Source organism: Brassica oleracea, chromosome C9 (assembly GCF_000695525.1).
Source record: "Brassica oleracea var. oleracea cultivar TO1000 chromosome C9, BOL, whole genome shotgun sequence".
Classification (NCBI taxonomy): domain Eukaryota; kingdom Viridiplantae; phylum Streptophyta; class Magnoliopsida; order Brassicales; family Brassicaceae; genus Brassica; species Brassica oleracea.
The window spans coordinates 29,086,673-29,093,012 of NC_027756.1; the positions used below are offsets into that span (position 1 = coordinate 29,086,673).

Sequence of the window (6,340 nt, forward strand, 5' to 3'; positions counted from 1 at the left end):
ATCGATCCACGAACCTCACATAATACCAAATGGATTTTTACGGTATTTCGGGTTATGGGTTTTACCCAAACCCAAATGGATATCCGAAAATTTAAAAATTTTAAATTCCAAAAAATAACTTGTACCAAAACCGATCTAAATCTTTTATATGTATCCAAAACACGCTAAAATATTACACGAATAATTAAATCAAATCATTAATCTAATATAACTATTTTATTTGGTGAAAATTATTGTTGTTATGTTTTGACAATGGATTTTTAACGATAAAACCGTTAAACTAAATTTGTTTTGAGTAAATACCTCCAAACTAAGTATTTAGTGAAATAGCCCATAAACTAACTTTATTTAATGAATTAAATACTCTGTCTACAGTGCCGATCATAATTACCACCATTACCGATAAATCTTTAGTTTAGGGATTTTTACATTAAATAAAGATAGTGGATTTTCCATTAAAGATCTAAAATATTCTAAAATATGTGAAAATATAAAAACATTATATAAAAATTAGTAACTTAAATTTTCAAAAATATCATTTTGAAAGTTTATGCAAATAGATGAGTTTGATTTAAATCAAAAATCTCTATCGGAATGGAGATTTTCTAATCGGTAAGGGTTTCGATGCCTACACGACGATGGGATCCTGGAATCGGAGACGAGATACGGATTGGAGCAGAAGGTCAGGAAGGAAAAAATCAGGAGTTATCGGGATTTGATTGGGTTTCAGGAAAAGGGAACTTTGGGATCTTTTGGCCGGTTTGGGTAATAAAATGGAGTACGATTTCGATTATCATCAAAACAAAATCCCGGGAATTCACAGGGATGGTGGAGATGATTACCACAGTTGATTCACAGGTTCGATTAGAATTTGTTATCAGGAGACTGTGTAATTCAGAATTGCATAAGGCTTGGGAACGATGGAATGGGCTGGGAGTTTTAATCCTTATGCAGAGCAGTTTTATTTATATTTATTCTCATCTCAGGTCGCAATACTCACCAAGGAAGGAATGAGGTTGCGATATTGTAGTTATGGCCAGTACAAGGAGGTCACAATGGAAATATATGGGGGTCTATATAGGACTTATTGATTGTGTGGTTGACGCAAAATATGGCTGGAGTTTAAAGGGTTGCATTTACGTTGGCATTTTCTCAGGTTTCAGGATTCTTATAGGAACAAAAGAATGGAGCTTTTTGGTTTTCTGGATGCAGGGAATAACAATATTTGCTAGATATAAATTACGGTTGATAGAATTCTTTATGCAATATGTATGGTGGTATGTGATTTTGTGGGGGTTTGGGGACTCTCGAATCAAGTTTGTAACATGTGTTTTGCAACTATATAATTGTTTTTTTCATATGGGTGCTTGTCGCCTAATCACTTATGGTGGGAAGATGAGATGGATGAGTTGATTTTGATCTGGCCTAACATGAGATTAATAATGGTGCATTAGCGAACGAAGATTGGCACACGCTATTCCCATGCTCATATACAGAATACCTTGGGATGGTAGCATCGGATCATCGCTCAGTAGTAGCGTTTATAGAAGACAAAGTTCACAGGAAGAAAGGACAATTTCGGTTTGACAAACGGTGGATTGGACAAGAAGGATTTATGGAATCATTAGTCTCAGGATGGAAAGAGAGGCATGAAGGTCACTCCGAGGATATTGTTACAAAAATCACAAATTGTCGGCACGAAATTGCAGCTTGGAGGAAAAACAATCCACCTTACGGGAAGGAAAAAATTAATGAGCTTCAACAAGCTTTAGAAGAGATCCAAATGGATAATAATAGGTCTCAGGATGATATTTTGGAGGTTTCTCGGAAATTACAGGATGCCTATAAGGATGAAGAAGAATATTGGCATCAGAAAAGTAGGAATATGTGGTACTCATCTGGGGATCTTAATACTAAATTCTACCATGCCTTAACAAAGCAAAGACGGGTCCGTAATAGGATAGTGGGGCTTCATGATGAGGATGGTCATTGGATAACAGAAGAAAAAGGTGTCGAGAAGGTGGCAGTAGACTATTTTGTGGGATTATTAAGCACCACCTCTCCAACTGAATTTGATGATTTTTTAGATGAGATTACACCGTCTATTACTCACCAGACAAACCAGAGACTGCTCAGGATGGCAACGGAGGAGGAAGTTTGTCAGGCTTTGTGATAGAGTGCGGAAACGATATAAGTCGAAGACCTAGGGTTTGATCTTCAACTCAGGTAACTTGTCGACGAAGGTAACTTCGGTAACAAGGTTAAAGACGCGAATACTCTTCGCAGTGCTCGTTAAAGCTCTTAGGGGACGCGAATACTCTTCGCAGTGCTTATGAAAGCTCTTAAGAAAACTCAATATCTTATTCAAATTCAAGGTCCTTACAAAGGTCTAATTGCATCGCTATATATACTAGCGAAGAATAACCTAATCCCGAAGGGAAATAGAAAACTTAATAGCTATTAAAAAGGAAAAAAGCCAAAACATAGAAAAGGAAATTCCTAATATGAAAAGGAAGTTGTGATCACAAGGATCACAAGTTACGCTGCATCAGGTCCCTCCGGTTGAGAAGGATTCGCCCACAAATCTTGATCGGGATTGTCGCCTTTGAAAGGAGACAAATGTTTGACATTGAAGACGTCAGACGTACGAAGGTGTGCAGGAAACTTGACACGGTACACATTTGGATTGATGCGTTCTACCACTTCGAACGGACCCATCTTTTTGGACTTCAGTTTGTTGTAATCCCGCAAGGGAAGGCGCTCTTTTGTGAAGTATACCCAGACAAGATCACCAGGTTCAAAGATCAATTCACGTCTCTTGGCATCTGCGGTGAACTTGTATTTTGTTGTAGCCGCTTCCAAATGAGATTGCGTAAGCGTATGGACGTCCTGAAGGCTGGTAATGAAATCGATAGCCTCACCATGATGGCGTGTATTTGTCCGGTGTGGTAGCCAAATCCAACGGACCACGAGGAACAAGACCATACACAACATGAAAAGGGGAGAATCTTGTACTGCGATTTGTGGCATGATTGTGTGCAAATTCCGCTTGACCAAGTTTAGTGTCCCACGATTTTAAGTTATCTCCCACAAGGCAACGAAGTAGATTTCCCAATGACCGGTTAACGACCTCCGTCTGACCATCTGTTTGAGGATGGTAAGCTGAACTCATGTCGAGAGAAGTGCCTAACAGCTTCCATAAGGACCGCCAGAAGTGACTGAGAAACCGGGTGTCACGGTCGGAGACGATAGACGTTGGCAAGCCATGTAATCTATATATCTCTCGGAAGAACAAACTAGCAACACTCACAGCATCAGTTGTGTTTTTGCACGCGATAAAGTGGACCATTTTGGAAAAACGGTCGACCACGACAAATATAGAATCGTGTCCTCTTTGGGTCCGAGGTAATCCCAAAACAAAATCCATACTAACGTCTGACCACGGCTGAGTAGGAATGGGAAGCGGAAGATATAAACCTGCATTGGAAGCTTTACCCTTAGCTTCTTGGCAAACACGGCAACGCTCGACAAATCTTACCACATCCCTTCGCAACGTAGGCCAAAAATACGACTCCATAACCAACTGCAATGTCCTATCTCTGCCCACATGTCCCTCGTTATGTAGTTCACTTATTATCTTCAAAAGCAAGCTGCAGTCTGGCACACAAAGACGTACGCCCTTGAAAAGGAACCCATCCTGAACCGTATAGTCGCTATGCAGGTGTTGGTCGGCCTCACAATAAATTCGAGCAAAGAACGGGTCGGTAGGATACAAATCTGCAAACGATTCAAACCCAAGAACCGTAGAATGCATAGTAGTCAACAAACTATGCCGGCGACTGAGGGCATCAGCCACACGGTTTGTCTTGCAAGACTGGTGTTTTATGACAAAGGTGAACTGTTGTAAATAGGAGCCCAATTTAGAAGCACCACAATGTAACTCAAAAGTCAATGAGAAGTCGGGAAGAACAAGTATTGGAGCTGTCGTAAGCTTTGCTTTGATGACATCAAAAGCTCGTGTGGCGTCTAACGTCCAATCGAACTTACCTTCTCGCATGCAACCAGTAATTGGTGCCATAATTGGGCTGAAGTGATCGATAAATCTCCGATAGAAGGAAGCAAGCCCATGGAAACTCCGTACCTCCGACACTGTCTTTGGTATTGGCCACGACCTAATGGCCTCGACCTTAGACTGGTCTACGGCCAACCCCTGATCCGACACCACGTAACCGAGAAATAGGACTTTGGAGACGCCGAACTCGCACTTTTGCCTGGCTGCAAATAATTTCTCGGATCGCAGAACTGAAAGTACCTTTCCGAGGTGTTCCGTGTGATCGGACAACGACGAGCTGAAAATAAGTATATCATCGAAATAAACCACAACGAAACGTCCAATGAATGGTCTCAAAGCTTGGTTCATGATTCGCATGAAAGTACTTGGCGCGTTTGAAAGACCGAAGGGCATAACTAGCCATTCAAAAAGACCTTCCCTGGTCTTAAAAGCTGTCTTCCACTCATCTCCCGGCCGTATACGGATTTGATGATAACCACTCTTGAGATCGATCTTGGAAAAAAATTTGGCCGATCCAATTTGATCCAAAAGATCATCCAAGCGAGGAATAGGAAACCGGTACCTAATGGTGATCTTATTAATTGCGCGGCTGTCCACACAAATGCGCCAAGAACCATCTTTTTTTGGTATGAGAAGAGCCGGAACTGCACATGGACTGAGGCTTTCTTTAATATGACCTTTGCGGAGAAGATCTTCGACCTGTCGACGCAACTCTTCATGCTCGAGCGGACTCATACGATAGTGTGGTCGGTTTGGTAGTGTTGCGCCTGGGACTAAATCAATTTGGTGTTGAATGTCCCGGAGAGGAGGAAGACCTTTCGGAAGCTCATCAGGAAAAACATCAGCAAAGTCGGTGAGAACCTTGCTCAAAGCTTGTGGCGGTGATGAAGCTTGGGGCCGGTGGTCATTGTTTGGCAATAACGCCAAAGCGAACCCTTCAGATCGAAGTTCTGAGACGAATTTTCCATAAGAACAGAGTAATGTTGACGGTGAAGGAGACTGTTGATTTGGTGTCGCTGGAGTGATCGTTGGTGGAGGCGAAGTTGGCTGTACTGGTGGTAGCGGTAGTGTTGTAGTAGCCGTCTCTTGTGAAGGGAGGAGGACGATTTTCTGTGTATTCCAGAGGAAGCTATATGTATTTTTAGCTCCATCATGAATAATTTTGCGATCAAACTCCCAAGGTCGGCCCAGAAGAAGATGACAAAAATCGATTGGAGCAATGTCGCAGTACATGCGGTCTTTGTAGTGTTGTCCAATCGAGAAAGAAACGATCGCTCGTTGCGTGATACGAATGGTTGTGGTATCGTTAAGCCAACCCAGATTGTAAGGTGATGGGTGCTTCTCTCTGGTGATGCCCAGTTTGTCGACTGCCTCTTCGGAGACCACATTTCGGCAACTCCCGGAATCAATAACAAAACTGCATATATGGCCTTTCATTGTGCAAGTGGAATGAAAAATATTTGTTCGTAACCACTTGTCATCAGATTGCTGAGGTGGGAGACAGGCACGGCGAAGCACCAGTAAACGTCCATGATCACCCGTAGTCGGTTGAACAGCATCCTCGTCTGTTTGGTCCACCTCGTCCTGTGAATCGTAGACTTCTTGCTCGTCAGTTGTTTCATCGATGACTAACCCTTGGCGTGTGGCATGGGGACATGCTGTTTGGTGATGTCCCTGTTCACCGCATGAGTAACAACGTAGCGCGTTAGGTCGAGTTGACCGCCTAAGTTGTTGATCGTCTTATGCATTGGGTTTAGTTACATATACTGCTGCATCACCGATATCTTTGGTTGAGGTCGATGAAGTGGTACTGTTTGCAGAGTCTTGAGGACGAGATCGCGAAGACAATGCGTTCCAGTTTGACGACTTCAACTGTTGTTCGAATGATGTCGCACGGACTTCGACTGTTGTTCGAATGATGCCGCACGGCGATGAGCTTCTCCAATCGTTAAAAGATCAAATTGTGCCATTGAATTTTGAAGTTGCGGCCGCAGACCACCAATGAAACGCGAGACGAGTTGAACTTGACTGTCATTGATCTCATTATGGGTTAGCAAAAGCGCGAACTCTTCAGCATACTCATCCACACTTCGGTTACCTTGGCGCAAGTTCTGTAACTTAGTATACATGGTGCGTTCGTAGTTGTGCGGCATAAACGTTTGTCGAAGGTGTTTTGTGAGCTTGTGCCAAGATTTGATCGGTGCTTTGCCTGTGCGTGATCGGGTTGTCTTGAGCTGTTTCCACCATGTTGCAGCATGGCCGCGAAAA

At 42.6% G+C, this 6,340-nt stretch overlaps 1 long non-coding RNA gene across 1 annotated transcript; it reads left to right on the top strand.

The window, feature by feature from the left end:
- The first annotated feature begins 552 nt into the window (after window positions 1-552).
- LOC106316219 lies at window positions 553-1,358 on the top strand. The gene is made up of 2 exons (XR_001264771.1): window positions 553-682; window positions 731-1,358. It is a non-coding gene; the product is annotated as an uncharacterized LOC106316219 (long non-coding RNA).
- Window positions 1,359-6,340: the final 4,982 nt, after the last annotated feature.